We start from the raw sequence: 25,594 nt of genomic DNA on the forward strand, positions 1-25,594 counted from the left end.
CCGGGTCTCTGGCGCTGTGAGGCAGCAGTGCTAACCACTGTGCCACCGTGCCGCCCACTAGTGTGCTTTCAATTAAATCTGTTGGACTATAACCTGGTGTTGTGTGATTTTTAACTTTGTACAGCCCAGTCCAACACCGGCATCTCCGAATCTTTCCTTGTTTGGTCAGTGTTAATATTTCTCTGATACTACATGTCACACATCCTGGGTTGATTAATCTCCTCAAGACACTACACGTGTGCAAGTGTTGTTGTCTGTTGGGCCTGTCCTGCTGGTGGGACAGAACACACCTCGGGATCATAATGATGTAGTTTGGAAAACTGACTATGGTATGATTCTGTGAGTTAGGCAATAACAGGCTGTTGCTTGACTAGTCTGTGAGACACTCCCCCAACTTTGGCAGTTGCTCCCAGAGGTTAAGAAGGAGCATTTTTCAGGGTCAACAGTTTTTGCCTTTGTCATTTTTGATGCCTTAGTTGAAGTGGATGGTCTGTCTATTTTTATTCCTTTATTTTCCCGACAACAGAATGTCTTGCTAAGCCATTTCAGAGGCCAGTTCTGAATCAACCACAAAGCTGGTGGACCTTGTAGTCCAGATCAGGTAAGAATATTCAGTCTGTCTACATTACAAATGAAATGTCTCCGGAATTTGCAAACGCATGCTTCACATATTTGCCCCTTCAATGTTGTAGCATTCAACAACAGGATCCCAAACTTTTACCTATTGAACTGATACTGATTCTGCTCCCCTTGGGCATTGTGCAAGCCACTTTCCAGTTGCATTTTACATCTAGGGAACAGCGAGTAATGGCAGGGAACATAGCTTGAGATGGACACGCTAGTGTCAAGTTCCTCCTCGTCACCAGGTATACGTCCAAGAGCCTCCATGTCCCATTTTGCCTGACACTACCTTGACACCTTCCCCCATGTGAAGATCCAGTACATTACCTACGATCACCTACCTTTGTTCTCCTTGCCCTTGAACCCTACATTTTCATCCAAATCATTTATATCTATTACAAACAACAGAGATCCCTGGATTGATCTTTGTGGAACACCACTGGTCACAATGTATTACACACTAATAATACCAACCCTATGTCTTTATGTTCCCCATGGAGCACACAGTTACCACCACTAACACCCCCTCCTGTAGCCCTCCACACCATCTGATCCAGTTCCGCATACCATCCCTATACACCTTGAATGATGTACCATCATCATTTGTCCCCACTTTTACAAATGCTTCTGTTTTCCACAGATTTGACACCTCCACCTATTTGACAGTGCACCTCATGATCAAAGGACAGATCCCAGGAATTTACCCCTGGCTGACTTTGATGAGAGGTCCTGAGATTTGTGAGCAGACCTCTGACTGGTGTGCTTGTAGTTGCCTGACAGACGATGTACGATTCCCCTGACTGCTTATGATTGGCCTTCCTAACTGACCATTACCCACTTCATGGACAAATCCCCTGATCGTGACCGGGCTGTGCAGATGTCTGATTATGGCCAAGCCCCTAAACTGTGTGGGGACTGATCTCATGACTGATAGTACTGGAACGAAACCTAGTATGAATTATTTTTAGCCTGTCAGGAAATTGATGGTCTATGTGATATAATTGAGTAGTTAGACATTTATGATGGCTTGTGGAATCAAGGGTTGAATTATTGGTATACTTTTTCCAAAATTATGACATTTAGAAGAAATGAAGTAACGTAGGAACATTCTCATGACTGTTGCTTCATTGTGCTATGAAGCTAACTTTCCAAAGTTAGAGCCAGAGAACATGAAGAGTACAAGATGATAAATTATGAAAGAAATGGTTGACAAAGCATCAGTGTTGATGCAGGACACTGAAAAGGCATAATCCTATTTCTCTGGCTGATATAGGCAGCAGGAGAAAGTGAAGACTGCAGATGCTGGAGATCAGAGTCGAAAAGTGTAGCTCTGGAAAAGCACGTAGGTCAGACAGCATCCAAGGAGCAGGAGAATTGATGTTTTGGGCGTAAGCCCTTCATCTTGTGATGCAGGCAGGAGAGCCCTTTATATCTTTGTTTAAGGGCAACAGGGATAATCCAAGAAAAGGCCAGGGACAGAACGGAGACTCAGTGGTTAGCATGCTACCTCACAGTGTCAGTTCAATTCCAGCCTTAGGTGACTGTCTGTGTGGAGTTTGCATGCTCTTCCCATGTATATGTGAGTTTCCACTGGGAGTTCTGGTTTCCTCTGACAATCCAAACATGTGTAGGCTAGATAGCTTAACCATAATATATATGGGGTAAGTGGTGAGGGGTCTGGATTTGTGTGGGATGCTCTTTGAAGGATTGGTGCAGGCTCATTGTGCTATTTGGCCTTTTTCGGAGCTGTAGGGATTCTATGATTCTAGGCTGGTGAGAATTACAACACCAGTGGTAGGGAAATTATTGGAGAAGATTCTCACGGACAGAATATACTTCCATTTTAAAAAGATTAGACTTATTAGGGATAGTCAGCATGACTTTGTGCAGGAAAGGTTTTGTTTCACAAATTTGATTCAGTTTTTAGGGAGGTGACAAAAATGATTGATATGGGTAGGACAGTGGATGCTGTTTATATGGACTTTACTAAAGCATTTGAAAAGCTCTTTCATGCCCAGAAGTCTGGTCCAGGAGATTATGTCACATGGGTCAGTTGGTAAGTTGGATATAAAATTGGCTTGGTCATAAAAGGCAAAGGGTAGTTGGTGAGGTATTTTTCTGACTGGAGATCTATGACAAGTGATGTTCTACAAGGATTGGTGCTGGGATCTTTATTGTTTGTAATATATACAAATGATCTGGATGAAAATGTAGGTGGTCTGATTAGTAAGTTTACAGATGGCAAAAGCATCTTTGAAGTTGTTAATAATGAAGAAGTTTATCCAAGGTTGCAGCAGGACATCGGTCAGTTGGAAAGGTGGGCAAAGAAATGGCAGATGGAGTTTAACCTGGACAAGTGTGTGGTCATGCATTTTGGGAGGTCAAATGCAAGAAGAAAGTCTGCAGTAAATGCTTAGGAGCATTGACATACAGAGTGATCTTGGGGTGCAAGCCCTAAGCTCCCCGAAAGTAACAACACAAGTGTATCCACTTGTGTTGGTAAAGAAGACATACAGCATGCCTGCCTTCATTGGTTGGGAAATTGAGTAGGAAAGTTGGGAAGTTAAGTTGCAGCTGTATAAAATTTTAATTCGGCCATATTTGGAGTATTGTGTGCAGTTCTGGACACCACACCATAGGATTGTTGTGGAGAATTTGGAGAGTGTGCAAAGATGTTTACCAGAATAATTGCTAGATTGGTGTGTATTATCTATAAGAAGAGTTTGGACAAATTTGTTTTTACCAGAGCATATAGGCTGGGCAGTGGTGACTGGATAGAAGTCTATAAAATTATGAGATGCACAAATTGAGTGGATGGATAGAGTGAATAATCAGTCATTTTCCAGGTGGAAATGTTAAATACTAGGGGGCATAAGTTTAAAATGAAAGGGGGAATGTTTAAAGGAGATGTGCAAGGCAAGTTTTTAATACAGAGGGTGGTAATTGTCTGGAATACACTGTGAGGGGAGGTGATAGAAGCAGATATGAGAACAACATTTAAGGGGCATTCGGACATACACATGAACAGCCAGGAAGTAGAGGAATATGGGCCATATGCGGGTAGGTGGCGTTAGGTTAGAATGGCCTATCTAGTGGTGTTCTGCAGGGATCCATACTGGGACCCCTGCTGTTTGTGACATATATATAAATGACTTGGATGAAAATGTGGATGGGTGGTTTATTAAGTTTGCAGGTGTTACAAAGATTGGTGGAGTTGTGGATAGTGTAGCAGTTTGTCAAAAGATACAGCAGAATACAGATCAGTTGCATGTATGGGTGCAGAAATGACAGATGGAGTTTCATTTCGGTAAATGTGAGGTGTTGAACTTTGGGAGATCAAATCTTGCGGAAAAATATACAGTTAATGGCAGGACCCTGACAAGCATTGATGCACAGAGTGATCTTGGGGTTCAAAGTCCATTGCTCCTTGAAAATAGTTACGCAAGTAGATAGGGTGGTAAAGAAGGCATATGGCATGCTTCCTGATATGGCATGATTCCTGAGGAAGGGCTTATGCCTGAAGTGTTGATTCTCCTGCTCCTTGGATGCTGCTTGACCTGCTGTGCCTTTCCAGCAGCACACTCTCGTCACATGACATGCTTTGCCTTTATTGGTCAGGGAATTGAGTACAAGAGTCAGGATGGAATGCTGCAGCGTTATAAGATATTGGTTAGGCCACACCTTAAGTATTGTGTTCAAACCTGGTTGCCACATTGTAGGAAGGATGTGGAGGCTTTGGAGAGGGTGTAGAATAGGTTTACCAGGATGCTGCCATCATTAGAGGGCATTAACTATAAGGAGAGGCCAGATAAACTCAAGCTTTGTTCTCTGGAGCAGTGGAGGCTGAGGGGAGACATGATAGAAGTCTATAAAATTAATTGATGCATAGATAGGGTTGACGGTCAGAATCTTTTTCCAGAGCTAAAATGTCTAACAATAGATGGCATACATTTAAGGTGAGAGGTGGATGGTTCAAAGGAGATGTGAGGGGCAAGTCTTTTACACAGAGGATGGAAGGAGTCTAGAACATGCTGGCAGGGGTGTGGTGGAGATAGATACAATAGGGGTGTTCGAGGAACTTTTAGATAAGTACATGAATATGCAAAGAATGGAGGGATATGGACCAAGGGCAGGCAGAAGGGATTAGTCTAATTTGGTGTCATGTTTGGCACAACATCATGAGCGGAAAGGCCTGTTCCTGTGCTGTACAGTTGTATGTTCTATACATCATAGTTGTGCAGACATGGTGGGCTACAGGACCTGTTCCAGTGCTGTACTGTTCTATGTTTTAACCTGGAATTTCCTGTCACCCTAATATTCTAACATCTGAAATTATTGCTGATCTCCAAGCTTGGCTCTTGATTAACCTTGATTAACAGAGATAATCTTCACCAATGTCTGCTCCTTGAAAGGCAGCACATATTTTTCAAGTGAGAGTGACACAGCTTTTACACAGTAGCAGACAGCAAACACAGAAGGTATATATTTCATTCCTTGTTGGAATTCAGCAAATGTGTTCATTTTACATTTTTTCCATTTGTTCCCATTCATCTGCATTATATTTGTAGTTAGGGCAACAATAGTTTATGTATTTTCTGATTATAACTTTGTGGAATACCTTGGAGCTCTTCTCCACATTAAATGAACCATACTAGATTATTGTTTGTTGTTACAATAAGAATTGTTTTGGTGAGACAAAAAGGAAAGGTATGTTCAGCTATGCCTGATTGATTGTATTCTATAATTATAATGTTCAGACTTTTCTATGGGTAATGAGGTGCTTTTAATATTTTACCAAAGCAGGCGAGTGCATACATGCAGGAAGAATAACTCAACTGATTTCCGTGGCGGTTCCTGTCATTTTGAGGTCTGAATAGACTGCTGTAGGGAGAACCTATAGGCTGCTGTGTTGTTTCTGCTTTTGGTAGGTTTGCCACTATTTTCTGAATAAGATTTAAATGACAAACTGACATTACTCTTCGGGTTACTCTTCGGAGGTTCGGTGTGGACTTGTTGGGCCGAAGGGTCTGTTTCCACATCATAGGGAATCTAATCTAATCTTATCTACATTCCAAATGCACAAACTGCAATGTGCCCCTGTTGACTCAAAGAATATTATAGCTAATGTATTTAATTTATATTTTTCAGATAACTTTGTGAACTGATTCACAATGATTGGAAACTTGTCATTCTGCTCCTTATGGTAGTTTAGGGTTTTCTCCATCACTTTATTCTTATAGCTTAATCTTTGCAAAGCAAACTGAATCGCTAAGGATCTGAAATCTCTAACTTTAGTCCGGCAGAAGTCTTACTGTGCCCAGCTTTAACAATAAGCATTGAATTTGTTGCGATCACTGAATACTTGAGAAGTAGGACAAATGTATTAAGGTTAAATGACTGCTTCAAGTGTATCCTCAAGACTGGTTAGCAAGGTTAGGTCACACGGAATACAAGGAGAAGTACCTATTTGGATGCAGAACTGGTTTGAAGGTAGAAGACAGAGGGTGGTGGCGGTGGAGGTTTGCTTTTCAGACTGGAGGTCTGAGACCAGTGATGTACCACAAGGATCAGTGATGGGTCAACTGCCTTTTGTCATTTATGTGAATGATTTGGATGTGAAATTAGGAGGTATGGTTAATAAGTTTGCAGATGACACTAAAATTGGAGGTATAATGGATACCAAAGAAGGTTACCTCAGAGTACAACAGGATCTCGATCAGATGGGCCAATGGACCAAGGAGTGGCAGATGGAGTTTAATTTAGATAAATGTGAGGTGCTGTATTTTAGAAGGGCAAACCAGGGCAGGACTTGTACACTTAATAGTAGGTTCTGGAAATATTGCTGAACAAGGAGATTTTGGAGTGCAGGTTTATAGTTTTGATTAGATTAGATTGTGGGCGGCACGGTGGCACAGTGGTTAGCACTGTTGCCTCACAGCGCCAGAGACCCGGGTTCAATTCCTGCCTCAGGCGACTGACTGTGTGGAGTTTGCACATTCTCCCCGTGTCTGCGTGGGTTTCCTCTGGGTGCTCCGGTTTCCTCCCACAGTCCAAAAATGTGTAGGTCGGGTGAATTGCCCATGCTAAATTGCCCGTAGTGTTAGGTGAAGGGGTAAATGTAGGGGAATGGGTCTGGGTGGGTTGCGCTTCGGCCGGTCGGTGTGGACTTGTTGGGCCGAAGGGCCTGTTTCCACACTGTAAGTAATCTAATCTAAGTAATCTAATCTAATCTACAGTGTGAAAACAAGCTCTTTGGCCCAATAAGACCACACTGTCCCTCCGATGACTAACCCACCCAAACCCATTTCCATCTGACTAATGCACCTAACACTATGGGCAATTTAGCATGGCCAATTCACCTGACCTGCACATCTTTGGACTGTGGGAGGAAACCTGCGCAAAGATGGGGAGAATATGCAAACTCCATACTGACAGTCACCCGAGGCTGGAATTGAACCTGGGTCCCTGGCACTGTGAGGCAGCAGTGCTAACCACTGAGCCACCATGCCACCCCGGTTCATTGAAAGTGAAGTAGACAGGATAGTGAAGAAGGCATTTGGTATGCTTGCTTTTATTAGTCAGTGCATTGAGTATAGGAGTTGTGAGGTAATGTGATTTTACAAGAAATTGGTTTGCCCACTTTTGGAGTATTGTTTGCAATTCTGGTCTCCCTGCTATAGGAAGAGTGTTCTGAACCTTGAAAGGGTTCAGAAAAGACTTACAAGGACATTGCTAGGGTTGGAGGATTTGAGCTATAGGAAGAGGCTGAATAGACTGTGATTATTTTCCCTGGAGTGCCGGAGGTTGAGGGGCATGGATATGATGAATAGGCAAGGCCTTTTCACTGGGGTGGAGGAGTCCAAAATTAGAAAGGCATAGGTTTAAGGTGAGAGGTGAAAGATATAAAAGGGACCTAAGGGGCAACCTTTTCACGTGGAGGGTGGTGCGTATATGGAATGGACTGCCAGATGAATTGGTCGAGGCTGGTACAATTACAACATTTAATAGGCATCTAGATGGGAATAGGAGAGGTTTAAAAGGATATGGACCAAATGCTGGCAAGTGGGACTAGATTCATTATAAAGATATCTGGTCAGCATGGATGAGTTGACCGAAGGGTGTGTTTCCATGCTATATATCTCTACGACTCTAAATGAAATAATATATGAACAGCAAAGTTGTCCTTTAAAGATACAATGGCCAACTTTGCAAAATGCATGAATTGATTTATCTGCTTATAATTGAGAAAATAAAATTTTCTTTGTCAGTTCAGACTTGATGGACCAAAGGGCTTCTGTACTGTATGATTCTGACTAAACATTTTTGAAGGTTTCCTCACCGGACTCGTGAAGAAACATAGCATTTTGTGTTACTTTATGTGGGAATAATTTCTTACAGTGCTCCTTTGTCAGTTAATACTGAGTTGAATGGGGAATTGAAGATCTTAAGAATCTTTTGTAGATCAATAAGTGTTCTTTCCATTGAAGATCAACCTTTATCTATCAATAGTTAGCCAATCTATTTGGAAAGAGTTACGAATGCTTTGGTAGACAAGATGGAAAGGACCTGAGTCTTTATGGTGGCCTAAAGTCAATTTGAATTGCAACAAATGGAAACCTGTTGTATTAGAATGAGAGCTGAAAATGTGTTGCTGGAAAAGCGCAGCAGGTCAGGCAGCATCCAAGGAGCAGGACAATCGACGTTTCGGGCATGAGCTCTTCTTCAGGAATCAGTGAGAGTGAGATTAAATCTAATGATTTGAGGGATATGTGGAGCAAGAGGCTTTGGGCCGAATGGCTTGATTTTGTGCTTCATTTAAAGAATTTAAAATATGAACAATCCTTTGTTTTGTGAAATACTTATAATAACAATCATTAGTAGCTTACTGGGGTTTTGAACCAGGCACACTGATCCTGAGATCCTGCAATATCTTCCCCACAGTCTAGTATTAATCCAGGGCCATAAAACCTAAAGGTAACAGTTTACTATTTCCCACTGATTTGCTTAATGTTGGCAAAATTCTATGCTTTTATTTCAAAATTCCAGTAATACTGGCATTTTGCCATATAGACAATGTCTATTGCTCTGCCTTCATCAATCTTCTTTGTCACTTCTTCAAAAAACTCAATCAAGTTAGTGAGACACGATTTCTCATGCACAAAGCCAGGTTGACAATCCCTAATCAGTCCTTGCCTTTCCAAATACATATAAATCCTCTCCCTCAGAATCCCCTCCAACAACTTACCCATCACTATAGTTCCCAGGCTTTTCATCTGCCTCCGCATCATGTCTCTGGATGAACAAGCCACATTCCATTATGTGAACTTCCACACAAATTACAGTTCAGACTCAAAGGATTCTGACTTAAGGGGCATTCAAAATGCTGTAAATTTGTATTTTGTAACAGTTTAAATAACTACAGCAAAGTTGTTTTTATGGTGTGAAAATAAAAACAAATGATGTAACAACGCTATTGTGATGTACTTAGTGTAACAATGAAGAACACATTTGAATAGGGTAACAGAGAATGATCTAATATAAGTTCTTTTGTTAAGCTGCAATGAGTGACACAATAATATTACTGATTAAAATTATATACAGGTCTTACAGCAATTGTCATTAATGTAGCTGCCAGGAAATATAGTAAAGCCAGAACCATCAAAGATACTGATGTTTGTGGAAACTGCATTTCTGAAGAAGGGTCGCTGGATCTGAAATGTTGACTCTAATTTCTCTCCACAGACCTGCTGAGTTTCTCCAGCAATTTCAACCTTTGCTTCAGATTTCCATCATTCTTAGTTCTTTATTTTTTTCAAGATGTTAATTCAATCAGAATGGAGTCTCCCTGTCCAGCCCTTTAAATCACACCTCATCCTATTCCTAGATGAAAATCACACAACGCCAGGTTATAGTCCAACAGGTTTAATTGGAAGCACTAGCTTTCTGAGCATGCTGCTGGACTACCACGGTGGCACAGTGGTTAGCACTGCTGCCTCACAGCGCCAGAGACCCGGGTTCAATTCCCACCTCAGGCGACTGACTGTGTGGAGTTTGCACATTCTCCCCGTGTCTGCGTGGGTTTCCTCCGGGTGCTCCGGTTTCCTCCCACAATCCAAAAGATGTGCAGGTCAGGTGAATTGGCCATGCTAAATTGCCCGTAGTGTTAGGTAAGGGGTAAATGTAGGGGTAGGGGTATGGGTGGGTTGCGCTTCGGCGGGGCGGTGTGGACTTGTTGGGCCGAAGGGCCTGTTTCCACACTGTATGTAATCTAATGTAATCTAATCTAATCTAATCTACCACCTGATGGAGGAACAGTGCTCTGAAAGCTAGTGCTTCCAATTAAACCTGTCGGACTATAACCTGGTGTTGTGTGATTTTTAACTTTGTACAGCCCAGTCCAACACCGGCATCTCCAAATTATTCCTAGATGATCAGTTTTGTCACAGGGTCTTCCCTACCATTTTTTTTGCCATCAATTTTGTTTCAATTGTTCAATAAATACAAGTCACAAAAGTGAACAATGACTGATTAAAATACTTATGCCATTTCCATATTGTGTCTGAAATGCTCCTATCCATACCTTACTCTTGAAAACCAACTCTCTGTTTCTAGAGTCAATCTCATCTAATTCTAAAGGTGAGCCACAAAATAATTGGAAACCTCAAAACAGAAGTCCAAAGCACCAAACAATGCTTTACGCTTTCTTGCTCCAATGTATACAGCCATACCAACACGAAAGCATACCTTTGACCTTCCATTGTTCAAAGTCGTGATACTCCTTACGGGACAGCAATGTGGGAGTAGGGTCAGCCCAAACACAGCGCAGAGCTCACTAGTACCTTCTCAAGGATAATCAGAGGTGGGCAATAGATGTTGGCCTCTGCAGTGATGTCCACATACTGTGAATGAATACACAAACGTAATACAGTGTCCATTGTACCAAATGACCAGTGTGAGGTGACATGAGGCAATATTGAGTTTGAGATAGTAAATGAGTCAAATACATGAAAGACAAAAGCCTATACTGCATGAAAGAAGTACGTGTAAAACAAAAGTCTAAAAGCCAAACTCGAATTGGGTTCAATAATATTACCTTGTACTCTTAAAATATATTGCCAGAGAATGAAATGTGAGCATATGTATTTTTGTTGGAATTTCTTAAAAATCTGTTGGATGAAATATTTCTGATGGTGGTGTTTCTAGAGTTGAGTCTAGAAGGCTTTAAAGGTCTAAAGGAAAGATATGATTCTGTTCCTGAAGCTGGTGTTTAGCTTCAGTGGTACAATATACTAGGTCAAGAAGAGACAGACAAAGATGATGTAGGATAGAGTTCAAAAAGGGTAAAGTGAGGTCTGCAGATGCTGGAGATCAAAGTTGAAACTTTATTGCTGGAACAGCACAGCAGGTCAGGCAGCATCCAGGGAACAGGAGATTCGACGTTTCGGGCACAGGCCCTTCTTCAGGAATGAGCAGAGAGTGTTCAGCAGGAGAAGATAAAAGGTAGGGAGGAGGGACTTGGAGGAGGGGAGTTGGAAGTGTGATAGGTGGAAAGAGGTCAAGGTGAGGGTGATAGGTCGGAGTAGGGTGGAGGCGGAGAGGTCAAGAAGAAGACTGCAGGTCAGGAAGGCGGTGCCGGGCTGGAGGGATCCGGCTGAGACAAGGTGGGGGGAGGAAATCTTCGAGGAGAAAGTGAGGTCTGCAGATGCTGGAGATCAAAGTTGAAACTTTATTGCTGGAACAGCACAGCAGGTCAGGCAGCTGGAGATCAAAGTTGAAACTTTATTGCTGGAACAGCACAGCAGGTCAGGCAGCTTTTCTTTCCAATCCTCCCACTTTCTCCAAACAAAAGGAGTAGCCATGGGCACCCGCATGGGCCCCAGCTATGCCTGCCTCTTCGTAGGGTATGTGGAACAATCCATCTTCCGCAACTACACTGGCCCCACCCCCCATCTTTTCCTTCGCTACATTGATGACTGTATCGGCGCTACCTCGTGCTACCACGAGGAGGTTGAACAGTTCATCCACTACACTAACACCTTCCACCCCGACCTCAAATTCACCTGGACAGTCCCGGACTCCTCCCTCCCCTTCCTAGACCTCTCTGTTTCTATCGTGTAAATTTAACAGTGTGCGTTGCAAATCCCACTTTGGATGAATTTAATAAAGAAGTTGCTGCTTTCTCCTCATCGCTAAAGGCCCTCAGGTTAAATTAACATCGTTTATCTAACTTAAATGCTCGAGCAGCTCTTTGTTCTGGTAAGACTCTGGCAATATTCATGCAGGACAACAGATATTGCGATCAGAATGACAGGACAAAAAAGAATGCATGTGGCGGGATGGATGCACTATCTAATGCTTGCTTAAGGGCATGTGCCCGAAACGTCGAATCTTCTGTTCCCTATATGCTGCCTGACCTGCTGTGCTGTTCCAGCAATAAAGTTTCAGCTTTGATCTCCAGCGTCTGCAGACCTCACTTTCTCCTCGAACAAAACTGAACACAATACTCCAACTGCAACCTTACCAACATCCTGCACAACTGCAACATAACGTCCCACCTTCTAACCTCAATGCCCTGATGCAGGCCAGTGTGCCAACAACCTTCTTCACTGTCCTGTGTATCTGTGACTCAAATTTTAGACAACCATGCACCTGATCTCTAATTTCCTTTGTTACACTACACTCCTTAAGACCCTCTCATTCATTATTAAACTCCTACCTGGATTTGGCTTTCCAAAATGCAAGACGTGACCCTTACTTATGTTAAACTCCACATGTTATTTCTCAGCCCACTTCTGCTGCCGATCAAGGTACTGCTGCAATTTCTGGTAATGTTCCTCATTGGAACCCTCCTATTTTAGTGTCATCTGCAAACTTACTATCCTTCCAGCCCGGCACTGCCTTCCTGACCTGCAGTCTTCTTCTTGACCTCTCCGCCTCCATCCTACTCCGACCTATCACCCTCACCTTGACCTCTTTCCACCTATCACATTTCCAACGCCCCTCCTCCAAGTCCCTCCTCCCTACCTTTTATCTTCTCCTGCTGAACACTCTCTGCTCATTCCTGAAGAAGGGCCTGTGCCCGAAACGTCGAATCTCCTGTTCCCTGGATGCTGCCTGACCTGCTGTGCTGTTCCAGCAATAAAGTTTCAACTTCAAAAAGGGTAGGAGACCGAAAATTTGTGTCATGCTTTGGATTAAGACACCACCAACCTCCCCCACTCCCCCCCCAACCCTCCAAAAGCAACCATTAATTCGGTGTTTGCTCTCACCAATGTGGAGAACACAACTCTAGAACTGTGGTAAATAGGAAGGCGATCACTGTTTCACTTTGACAGAACATTTGGACCCTGGTTGGTCAGAACAAAATTTGGTAGAAGGCAGTTGTTGCATCCCTAATTCTTAATATGAGCATTATGCATAGTGTTGACCAAAGACTACTCTGGAATGTTGAAAGGGAAGGTAATTGCTTGTAGTATAACAGTGGAGGTGTTGAAATTAGCATGGGGTTATTGGTTGACTCGGAAGGCTGGGGCAATTGTAGGTGATGACAAGAGAGCATTATTTTGCTTCTGGGAGGTGGGGTAGAGCGCGAGCAAATATGCAAGAAATAGAAAGACAAGATCAAAGGCCATATCAACTAAAGATGCCAAGGAATCCTTAATTTATGGAAAAGTAAAAAGCATCAGAAGCATCCGTCTGGAAGATGGTACTATCTGAGCAGATGTGATAGATATATGATGGAAGGGCCAGGATAGCTTTGAGGTACAATGAGTCAGCACCGCTGAAGAGTGAGATCGAGAGTTTGTAAGTGCTGTCATTTGACAATGGGCATTGATTGCAGTTTGTGATGGGTGCAGTGGTTTGAGCAAATGTTGGAAAGACTCCAAAGTCACTGTGATCATGGGTGGAGATTTGAAGGATGGCATTATGCATAATGAGTCAGCATTAGGGATGGTTTCTGGAGAAATGGAGTACAGAAATGGCAGTGGAAGTTAGTTGTTGTAGATTGTTAAAGGCTGAACTGGAAAGTGTTGAAGGTGAACCAAATAAAAGAGACAAATGAAGAAGCTGTCAGACAAAAGAGCAACACCTCTTCAAAGCTGGCACTTAAAAAGGTTCACAAAAGAAAAGTAAACATAAACATTGAAAGGATTGATAAAATCTGAGGGGGAGGGTATACTCAAGGATTTCCTTGGGGACAGGAATAACAAAATGGTATTGGTGAAGCATGATGGGAAGAAAGGTAGTGAGTAAGAGGAGAATGAGGAACCTATTGGTTCTCACATTTGAAATGAAGCAAATCATCTTTTTACTCAGTCACAGGCACTGGCACATAAGTAATGCCCAGTGTGGGAAGAGGCCTTGCCTGGCGAGTGGAGTCCATACTGCAAATTTCACACTAACTAAAAGAACATCCTATTAATAACAGGTCCTGCAGGTACCACTCCCAATGAACCACCTACTCCAGTCGTTATATCATTCAATGAGATCTTAAAAAGGCATGAAGCCACAATATGTTGTGAATTGATTGACATCTCATTTTGGAGAGTCAAATCAAGGTAGGAATTTCATGGTGAATGGTAGGGCCTTAAGGAGTGTAGTGGAACAGAGAGATCGTGGAGTTCAGGTACATGGTTCTCTGAAAATGCAGTTACAGGTGGACAGGGCAGTGAAGAAGGCTTTTTACACACTGGCCTTTATCAGTCAGGGCATTGAATATAGAAGCTGGGAAGTTATGTTGCAGTTGTATAGGATTTTGGTGAGCACGCACTTGGAATATTGTGTTCAGTTTTGGTCACCTGGCTACAGGAAGGATGTTATTAAACTGGAAAAAGTGCAGAAGAAATTTACAATGATGTTGCCAGGACTCAAGGGACTAAGTTATAGGAAGAGGTTGGAGAAAATAGAACTTTTTTTTGAGCGTATGAGACTGAGGGGGGACCTTACTGAATTGTATAAGATCATGAGAGGCATGGATACGGTGAATGCACTCAGTTTTTTTTCTCAGGGTTAGGGAATTAAGGACTAGGGGGCATCAGTGTAAGGTTAGAAGGGAAAGAACAAAAGGGAACCTGAGAGGCTACTTTTTACACAGAGGGTGATACGCATTTGGAATGAGCTGCTAGCGGAAGTGGTTGAGGCGGATACATTGACAACATTTAAAAGGCATTTGGACAAATACATAGATAGGAAAGGTTTAGAAGGATATGGGCCAAATGCAGGGAAATGGGGTCAGCATGGATGGACATTTTGGCCAGCATGGATCAGAGTCACAGTCAGACATGTACAGCATGGAAACAGACAGTTCAGTCCAACTCGTCCATGCTGACGTGATATCCTAATTTAATCTCATCCCTTTGCCAGCACTTGGCCCATATCCCCCTAAGCCCTTCCTAATCATACACCCATACATATGCCTTTTAAATGTTGTAATTGTAGTGGCCTCCATCATTTCCTCTGGCAGTTTATTCCATATACGCACTACACTCTGCATGTAAAAATCAGCCCTTAAGTCCCTTTTAAATATTTTCCTTCTCACCTTAAACCTGTGCCCTCTAGTTCTGGAATCCCCTGCCCTGGGGAAAAGACCTTGCCTATTAATCTTATCCATGACCCTCATGATTTTATAAACCCCTATGAGGTCACCCCTCAGCCTCCAACACTCCAGGGAAAACAGCCCCTGCCTATTAGCCTCTCCCATTAGCTCAAATTCTCCAACCCCGGCAACATTCTTGTAAATCTTTTCTGCTGAAGGGCCTATCTGCGTGCTTTAGGACCTGGTGACTCTATGCTCCCAGTCGAAAGTGTCTGAGTATCATGTGACTCAGGGTTAGTCTATCTGTGTATGAGGAATGGTGCTTTAAGCTGTCATTGCATTTTGACCTTTGAAGCAGCATCATAGAATCTCTACAGTGTGAAGGAGGCCATACACACCATTGACCCTTTACTGACCCTCTGAAGAGCATCCCATCCAGACCAAGCTCCCTACTCTATCTGCATTTACCATGGCTAGTTCACCGAGCCTGCATATCTCTGGATACCATGGACAATTTGGCATGGCCAATCCACCTAACCTGCGCAAATTTGGACTATGGGAGGAAACAGTTGCACCTAACATGAATCCACGCACACACGGGGAGAACTTGCAAACTCCATAGACAGTCACCCAAGGTTGGAATCAAACCCAGATACCCAGTGCTGTGAGGTAGCAGTGCTAATCACTGAGCCCCATGCCATATGAATCACTGTCTCTGGAAGAGGGCTATAAAAAGGATCTTGTTTTTCTAAAAATGAGAATAAACTAACAAAGAGTTCAAAAGACAAAGAACAAAGAACAGTACAGTACAGGAACAGGCCCTTCATCCTACCAAGCCAATGTCTACACAAGACATTTCTCTAAATTAAAAACCTCTTGCAGTCCATATACCTCTATTCTCTGCATATTCATGTATCTGTCCAATGCCTCTTAAACATTGCTATTGTATCTGCTTCTGATGAAGGATTATGTCCGAAATGTTGACTCTCTTGCTCCTCAAATGCTGCCTTACCTGCTATGCCTTTTCCAGCACCACACTTTATTGACTCTGACTCTCCAGCATTGGCAGTCCTCACTATCTCCAAAGCTAGAGACTAAAAATATTGATGAGAAAGTAAGGAAGAATAAGAAAGCATATGATGCATACTAGAATAATAGGAATAGGAATCAGGAGAATCTCAAATGCAGGAGAAAGGCTATGGATGGCAGAAGGTACACAAAGGGAAAGCATGAGGCAAGGATGACAGTTTGTACTCAACCAAAATAGTAAAATGTTCTTCAAAAATATTAATAGTAAAAGATTCATGAAGGATAGAGTATGGCCCATAAGGAGTAAGAAGGGTAAGCAGTTTACTGAAGGAAAAGATGTGATAGAGGTACTAAATTAATATTTTGCTTCTGTCTTTACCAAATTAGAAGATGCTGATAATAGTTGAATTGAAAATGTGGTTGTTGAACAACTGAGCAATATAGTGATAGGTGATAAAAAGGCTGGCAGCCTTCCAGGTAGTGAAGTCGTCAGGTTCTGATGGAATGCATCCTAAATTGCTGGGAGAAGTAAGTGAGCAAATCATAGCCAGAAATTTTCAAGATCTCTCTGAACACAGGAGTGGTCCCCAGGGACAGCAAATGTGACCCTGTTGTTTAAGGAAGGAACAAAGGATAACCCTGGAAACTACTGATCTGTCAGCTTGACATCAATAGTGGGAAAACTGATGGAGGTCAGAATGCAGGATAAGATACAATGAGAAAAAAATATGTTTTTCTTTGTTTCAGCAGCAGGAAGAGTGGGAGCATCGACCAGGGGGCTGACAGGAAGGTGAGTAACTGATTTAAAAACTTACCTTGAGCGTCGGGGCCCTCCATTTTTGTTTCAGCAGCAGGAAGAGCAGGAGCGTCAACCAGAGGACAGCTGGGAAGGTGAATCACTGATTTGAAAACTTAGCTTGTAGATAGGCAGAGCGCATGCCAAGCAGGAACATACATGGGAGTAAAGTGAAGTGATATATTTGGATGGTTGTGTTACCCAAAACACTAGTTAGGCAGTGTGTCCCACCCATCCTCCTTCTCTAACCAAAACAAAAAGGTTCTGTGCACCGGATTGGTAAGTTTTCTCTTTATTCTTTATTTTCTTACAGTCTGTTTGAGAATTTAGAACACTGGGAATGGTGGTTACGGAGTTGAATGTTCCTTTTGCAGAATGTGGGAGGTGAAAATCACCACTAGTGTCCCTGCTGACTTCATCTGTGCGAAGTGCACCCAACTCCAGCTCCTCAAAAACCGCGTTATGGAACTGGAGCTAGTGCTGGATGAACTTCAGATCATTTGGAAAGCAGAGGACGCTACTGAGAGGAGTTACAGGGAGGTAGTCATACCCCAGTTGCAAAAAAGAGGCAGATGGGTTACAGTCAGGGGACAGAAAGGGAATCGGCAGACAGTGCAGGGATCCCTGTGGCCGTTGCCCTCAATAGCAAGTATACCATTTTGGATACTGTTGGGGGGTTGGGGGGGGGCGGGGTGATGACTTACTAGGGTTAAGCCATGGGGTACATGTCTCTGACACAGAGTCTGTCCCTGTTCCTCAGAAGCGAAGGAGGGAGATGAACAGAGCATTCGTCATTGGGGACTACAGAGTTAGGGGGACAGATAGAAGGTTCTGTGGGAACGAGAGAGACTCATGGTTAGTGTGTTGTCTCCCAGGTGCCAGGGTTCATGATGTCTTGGATCGTGTTTTTGGGATCCTTGATGGGAAAGGGGAGCAGCTCCATGTTGTGGTCCACATAGGTATTAACAACATAGGTAGGAAAAGGGAGAAAAGGGAGATTTAAGGCAGAAATTCAGGGAGCTAGGGTGGAAGCTTAATGCTGGAACAAACAGAGTTGTTATCTCTGGTTTGTTACCTGTGCCATGTCTTAACGAGGCAAGGAATAGGGAAAGAGAGGAATTGAACATGTGGCTACATGGATGGTGCAGGAGGGAGGGTTTTGGATACCTGGATAATTGGGGCTCATTAGGTGGGACCTCTACAAACAGGATGGTATACACCTGAACCAGAGGGGTAACAATATCCTGGGGGGGGGGGGGGGGGGGGGGTAGTGATATTTACTAATGGTCTTCTGGAGGGTTTACACTAATTCAACTGGGGGATAGGAACCTAAATTATAGTTCCAGTGTCCAGGAGTTTGAGAGTAGTGAGGTCAGAAATATGGTTTCAAGGTCGCAAGAGTTCACTGGCAAGCAGAAAGGCGGTTTGAACTATGTCTACTTCAACGCCAGGAGCATCCAGAATAGGGTAGGTGAACTTGCAGCATGGGTTAGTACCTGGGACTTCGACACTGTGGCCATTTCAGAGACATAGATAGAGCAGGAACAGGAATGGTTGTTGCAGGTTCCAGGATTTAGATGTTTCAGTAAGATTGGAGAAGACGGTAAAAGAGGGGCAGACGAGGCATTGATGGTCAAGGACAGTATTATGGTGGCAGAAAGGACGTTTGAGGACTCTTCTACTGAGGTATTATGGGCTGAGGTTAGAAACAGGAGAGGGGAGTTGGGAGTTTTCTGTGGGCCTCTGAATAGTTCTAGAGATGTAGAGGAAAGGATAGCAAAGATAATTCTGGATAGAAGCGAGAGTAACAGCGTGGGGGGGAGGGAGGAATCTTTATGTTATGGGGAACTTTAACTTTAAATATTGACTGGAAATACTTTAGTACGCATACTTTAGATAGGTCGGTTTTTGTCCAATGTGTGCAGGATAATTTCCTGACACAGTATGCAGACAGGCCAGCAAGCAGCAAGGCCATATTGGATTTGGTACTGGGTAATGAAGCTGGCCAGGTGTTAGATTTGGAGGTAGGTGAGCAGTTTGGTGATAGTGACCACAATTTGGTTATGTTTACTTTAGTAATGAAAGGAATAGGTATATATCACAGGGCAAGAGTTATTGTTGGAGGAAAGGCAATTACAATGCAATTAGGCAAGATTTAGAATGCATAGGATGGGGAAGGAAACTGCAGGGAATGGGTACAAGTTAAATGCGGAGCTTATTCAAGGAAGAGCTGCTGCCTGTCCTTAATAAGTATGTACCTGTCAGGCAAGGAGGAAGTAGTCAAGTGAGGGCGCCATGGTTTACTAAAGAAAACTCTTTAGTAGCAGGCTACTGAATCTCTTGTCAAGAGGAAGAAGAAGGCCTTCAATCCAGACAAATGTGAGGGAATTATACAATGAATGGAAGAGCCTTGGCAAACGTTGATGGGCAGAGAGATCTGGGAGTGCAGGTCCATTGTACCCTGAAGGTTGCTGCACAGGTGGATAGAGTGGTCAAGAAGGCGTATAATATGCTTGCTTTCATTGGACGGGGTATTGAGTATAAGAGCTGGCAAGTCATGTTAAAATTGTACAAGACATCGTTTCGGCCGCATTTAGAATACTGTGTACAGTTGTGGTTGCCACATTACCAAAAGGATGTGGACGCTTTGGAGAGGGTGCAGAGAAGGCTTATGAGGATATTGCCTGGTATGGAAGGTGCTAGCTATGAAGAAAGGTTGAGTAGGTTAGGCTTATTTTCACTAGAAAAAAGGAGATTGAGGTTTACAAAATCATGAAAGGTATAGACAGAATGGTTAGAGACAAGCTTTTTCCCAGGATGAAGGATTCAATAACGAGAGGTCATGGTTTCAAGGTGAGAGGTGGAAAGTTTAAGGGGGCTACATGCAGCAAGTACTTCACCCAGAGGGTGGTGGGTGTTTGGAACGCGTAGAGGCAGGCACGGTAGATTCATTTAAGATGCGTCTGGACAGATGCATGAGTAGGTGGGGAGCAGAGGGATACAAATGCTTAGGAATTGACCAACAGGTTTAGACAGTACATTTGGATCGGCTCAGGCTTGGAGGGCTGAATGGCCTGTTCCTGGGCTGTAAACTTTCTTTGTTCTTTATGTTAGGATGAGACTTGAAGGTTGAGTTAGGGTGCTTGAGAGTTACAAGTTAGTCAGGAAAGATCTAAAGAGAGAACTAAGAAGAGGCAGGAGGGGGCACAAGAAGTTGTTGGCAGATAGGTTCAAGGAAAACCCTGAAGTTTTCTATAGGTATATCAGGAATAAAAGAATGACTATAGTAAGATTGCCAATCAATGATAGTAGTGGGAAGTTGTGTGTGGAGTCTGAGGAGATAGGGGAAGTGCTAAATGAATATTTGTCATCAGTATCCACACTGGAAAAAGACAATGTTGTTGAGGAGAATATTGAGATCCAGGCTACTAGACTAGATGGGATTGAGGTTCACAAGGAGGAGGTGTTAGCAATTCTGAAAAGTGTGAAAATAGATAAGCCCCCTGGGCTGAATGGGATTTATCCTAGAATTCTCTGGGAAGCCAGGGAGAAGATTGCAGAGCCTTTGGCTTTGATCTTTATGTCGTCATTGTAGACAGGAATAGTGCCAGAAGACTGCAAGATAGCAGATGTTGTTCCCTTGTTCAAGAAAGGCCATAGAGACAACCCTGGAAATTGAAGACTCGTGAGCCATATTTCAGTTGTGGGAAAAGTGTTGGAAAAGGTTATAAGAGATAGGATTTATAATCATCTGGAGAGGAATAAGTCAATTAGGGATAGTCAATATGGTTTTGTGAAGGGTAGGTAATGCCTCACAAACCTTATTGAGTTCTTTGAGATGGTGACCAAACAGATCGATGAGGGTAAAGTGATTGATGTGATGCAAATGGATTTCAGTAAGGCGTTTGATAAGGTTCCCCATGGTAGGCGATTGCACAAAATACGGAGACATAGGATTGAGGGCGACTTAGCAGTTTGAATCAGAAATTTGATAGCTGAAAGAAGTCAGAGGGTGATGGTTGATAGGAAATGTTCATCCTGGAGTTCAGTTACTAGTGGTGTACCACAAGGATCTGTTTTGGACCACTGCTGTTTGTCATCTTTATAAATGACCTAGATGAGGGCATAGAAGGATGGGTTAGTAAATTTGCAGATGACACTAAGGTCAATGGAGTTGTGGATAATGCTGAAGGGTGCTGCAAGTTACAGAAGGACATAGACAGGCTGCAGAGCTGGACTGAGAGGTAGCAAATGAAGTTTAATACGGAAAAGTGTGAGGTGATTCACTTTGGAAGGAGCAACAGGAATAGAGAGTACTGGGCTAATGGTAAGCTTCTTGGTAGTGTAGATGAGCAGAGAGATCTTGGTGTCCATGTATATAGATCCCTGAAAGTTATCATCCAGGTTGATAGGGTTGTTAAGAAGGCGTACAGCGTGTTAGGAGAAATTGAGGACTGCAGATGCTGGACATCAGAGTCGAAAGTGTGGCGCTGGAAAAGCACAGCAGATCAAGCAGCATCCGAAGAGCAGGAGAATCAATATTTTGGGCATTAAACCTTCATCAGGAATGAGGCTTCTTGGCCAGAGGGCTAAGAGATAAATGAGAGGGGGTTGGGCCTGGGGGAAGGTAGCTGAGAATGCAATAGATAAAGGTGCGGGAGAAAGTGATAGGTCAGAGAGGAGGTTGGAGTGGATAGATTATCAGGTTTTGAATTTCCAGTAAGAGGTAGAATCAGGATGCATGGGGTTTGCAGATGATGAGGTCGGAGGCAATGGATGGGAGATCCAAAGAGGTGATGAGGTTATGGATAGTCTGGGAGATGATGGATTTTTGATGGGATATGACGTCGTGGTCAAGGGGGCAATAGGAGGAGGTGTCTGCGAGTTGGCGCCTGGCTTCAGTGGGGTGTAGAGGTCGGTGCAATAAACACAACTATCAATCTATCCACTCAACCCTCCTCTCCGACCTATCACTTTCTCCCCCACCTTCATCTACCTATTGCATTCTCAGATACCTTCCCCCCCAGCTCCACACCCCTCCTATTTATCTCTGAGCCCCCTGGTCCACAAGCCTCATTCCTGGTGAATGGCTTATGTCCAAAACGTTGATTCTCCTGCTCCTCTGATGCTGCCTGACCTGCTGTGCTTTTCCAGAATCACACTCTCCATATAGTGTGTAGGCTTTTATTGGTAGAGGGATTGAGTTTCAGAGCCCTGAGGCCATGCTGCTGCTGTACAAAACTCTGGTGCAGCCGCACTTGGAGTATTGTATACAGTTCTGGTCATCACATTATAGGAAGGATGTGGAAGCTTTCGAAAGGGTTCAAAGGAGATTTACTAGGATGTTGCCTCGTATGGAGGGAAGGTCTTATGAGGAAAGGCTGAGGGACTTGAGGCTGTTTTCATTAGAGAGAAGAAGGTTGAGAGGTGATGTAATTGAGACATATAAGATAATCAAAGGGTTAGATGGGGCGACAGTCAGAGTATTTTCCTTGGATGGTGATGGCTAGCATGAGGGGACATAGCTTTAAATTCAGGGTGATGCATTTAGGACAAATATCAGAGGTAGTTTCTTTATTCAGAGAGTAGTAGGGGTATGGAATGCACTACCTGCAATAGTAGTAGGTAAAAACAATGACTGCAGATGCTGGAAACCAGAGTCTAGTTAGAGTAGTGCTGGAAAAGCACAGCTGTTCAGGCAGCATCCGAGGAGCAGTAAAATCGACGTTTGAGCAAAAGTCCTTCCTGATGAAGGCTTCAGATTAGTTTCACAGGTCAGCTCAACATTGAGGTCCAAAGGGCCTGTACAGCGCTGTAATGTTCTATGTTCCATGTTTTAACATAATACTATAGCATTGTCAAGGGCAGGTCATTTCTGACAATGTTTATTGAGGTCTTTGATGAGGTGACACAGGCAGTAGATGAAGGTAGTGCTGTCGATGTAATTTTGGATATTCAGAAAGCATTTATGCCACATAATAGGTTGGTTAGCAAATTAGAATGTTTGGGATTGATGGCTAAAAATGGGAAACTTTGGGTAGCTAAAGATGGATATTTCTCAGGTTGGAGAAAATTTGAAACTGGTATTCTCCAGGGATCAGTGTTGGGACTCTTGCTTTTTCTGACTTATCGAAACGATTTGAAAATGGAGGTTAAGGACAAAATCTCTAAATTTGCAGATGATACTAAGCTGGAGATAGTAGTGAACTATGAGAATGATGCTGAACAACTTCAGAAGCTGGCCAAATGGACAGACAGCCAGAAGATTTATTTTTACACAGAGAAATGTGAGGTAATACCTTTTGCGTCACAAAACATGGAGAGACATTACAGGCTCAAAGGTATGACTTAAAGTGGAGTACAGGACAGATGGAACTTGGGGCTCACATGCAAGATTATTTGAAGCTAGCCTGGCAAGTTGAAACAATTGTTAGAAAGGCTTACAGGATTCTTGGACTTATAAATAGATGCACAAATAGGAAATGATACAACTCCCCTACAAATCCTTCAGATTACGTTTGTAGTATTGTGTTCAGTTCTGGGCACCTTATTGAAAAGTGTTAAAGCCCAGGAGAGAATGCCAAAGAGATTTACTAGAATGATACCAAGAATGAGGGATTTCAGATACAAGCAAAGATGAGAAAAATTGGGCTTATTTTCCTTGATGCAGACAAGATTTATTGTGACCTCATTGAAGCGTTCATATGTATGAACAAGTTTGACAGGATCAAAAGATGATATTCTGATGAGGAGAAACTTTTTTGTATGAGAGTTAGATATAAGACATAAGACATAGGAGTGGAAGCAAGGCCATTTGGCCCATTGCGTCCACTCTGCCATTTAATGATGGCTGATCGGTGTTTCAATTCCACTTACCTGCACTCTCCCCATAGCCCTTAATTCCTTGCGAGATCAAGAATTTATCAATCTCTGCCTTGATGACACCCAACATCCTGGCCTCCACTGCGCTCTGTGACAGTGAATTCCACAGGCCCACCGCTCTCTGTTTGAAGAAATATCTCCTCTTTTCCATTCTAAATCGACCCCCTCTAATTTTAGGGCTAAGCCCACGGGTCCTGGTCTCCCCGATTAATGGAAACAACTTCCCAGCGTCCACCCTTTCTAAGCCATGCATTATCTTGTAAGTTTCTATTAGATCTCCCCTCCACCTTCTAAACCCTAATGAATACAATCCCAGGATCCTCAGCTGCTCATTGTATGTTAGACCTACCAGTCCAGGGATCATCTGTGTGAATCTCTGCTGGACACGGTCCAGTGGCAGTATGTCCTTCCTGAGGTGTGGGGCCCAAAATTGGACACAGTATTCTAAATGGGGCCTTTATAAATTCTCAGAAGCGTGTCACTGCTTTTATATTCCAACCCTCTTGAGATAAATGACAACATTACATTGCTTTCTTAATCATGGACTTAACCTGCAAGTCAATCTTTAGAGAATCCTGGACTAGCACTCCCAGAACCCTTTGTACTTTGGCTTTATGAATTTTCTCACCATTTAAAAGTAGTCCATGCCTGTATTCTTTATTTTCAAAGTGCAAGACCTCGCACTTTCTCATGTTGAATTTCATCAGCCATTTCTTGGACCACTCTCCTTATCTGTCTAAATCTTTCTGCAGCCTCCCCACCTCCTCAGTCCTACCTGCCTGTCTGCCTAACTTCGTATCATCGGCGAACTTCACCAGAATGTCCCCTGTCCCTTCATCCAGATCATTAATATGTAAAGTGAACAGCTGCGGCCCCAACACTGAATCCTGCGGGACCCCACTTGTCACCAGCTGTCATTCTGAAGAAGAACCTTTTATCCCAACTCTCTGCCTTCTGTCAGACAGCCAATCCTCAATCCATGCCAGTAGCTCACCTCGAACACCATGGGCTCTCACCTTACTCAGCAACCTCTCGTGAGGCACCTTATCAAAGGCTTTTTGGAAGTCGAGATAGATGACATCCACTGGGTTTCCCTGGTCTAACCTGCTTGTTACCTCTTCAAAGAATTTTATGGGCTGCCTGAAAAAGTGGTAGACCGGATTCCATATCAGGTTTCAAAAAAGAGCTGCGTATATATTTGAAAGTGATGAATTTAGATGGCTACAGAAATAGGGCTGGAGAATTGGACTAGCTGAATAAATCTTTCTGGAGCCAGTACACGCATGATGGGTCAAATGGCCTCCTTCTCCAGAGCGACAGAGTGGAAACAGACTCCTCAGTCCATGTCGACCATGTTTCCAAACTAAACTAGTCCCACTTGCTTGCACTGGCACATATCCCTCCAAACATTTCTTATTTATGTACTGATCTAAATGTCTTTTAAATATTGTAACGTACAACATCCAACACTTCCTCTGGACATTTATTCCACACACGGACCACTCTTTGTGCAACAAAATTGCCTCTCATGTCTTCTTGAAAAGTCTTTCTTCTCTCACTTTAAAAATACATCCCCCAGTCTTGAATTCCCCCACCCTAGGGAAAAGATCCCTGCTATTCACCTTATCTATATCTATAAACGTCTATAAGGTTACCTCTAAACCTCCTATGTTCCAGTGAAAAAAGGTCCCAGCCTATCCAGCCTCTTAGAATCATAGAGTCATAGAGAT

At 43.1% G+C, this 25,594-nt stretch overlaps 1 long non-coding RNA gene across 2 annotated transcripts in view; it reads left to right on the forward strand.

Annotated features, from left to right (window-relative positions):
• The window catches only part of LOC122551131, an 18,447-nt gene extending 1,470 nt beyond the window's left edge, over window positions 1-16,977 (forward strand). Inside the window, exons 2-3 of one of the 2 annotated variants that reach the window (XR_006312027.1) lie at window positions 527-601; window positions 16,934-16,977. This is a non-coding gene — a long non-coding RNA (uncharacterized LOC122551131). Of the gene's footprint in view, window positions 1-526; window positions 602-1,261; window positions 1,346-16,933 lie in introns of those variants that run through there. The other variant, XR_006312026.1, reaches the window with a different exon arrangement.
• Window positions 16,978-25,594: the final 8,617 nt, after the last annotated feature.

The sequence above is a fragment of the Chiloscyllium plagiosum genome, chromosome 6 (genome assembly GCF_004010195.1).
Source record: "Chiloscyllium plagiosum isolate BGI_BamShark_2017 chromosome 6, ASM401019v2, whole genome shotgun sequence".
In the NCBI taxonomy this organism is placed as follows: domain Eukaryota; kingdom Metazoa; phylum Chordata; class Chondrichthyes; order Orectolobiformes; family Hemiscylliidae; genus Chiloscyllium; species Chiloscyllium plagiosum.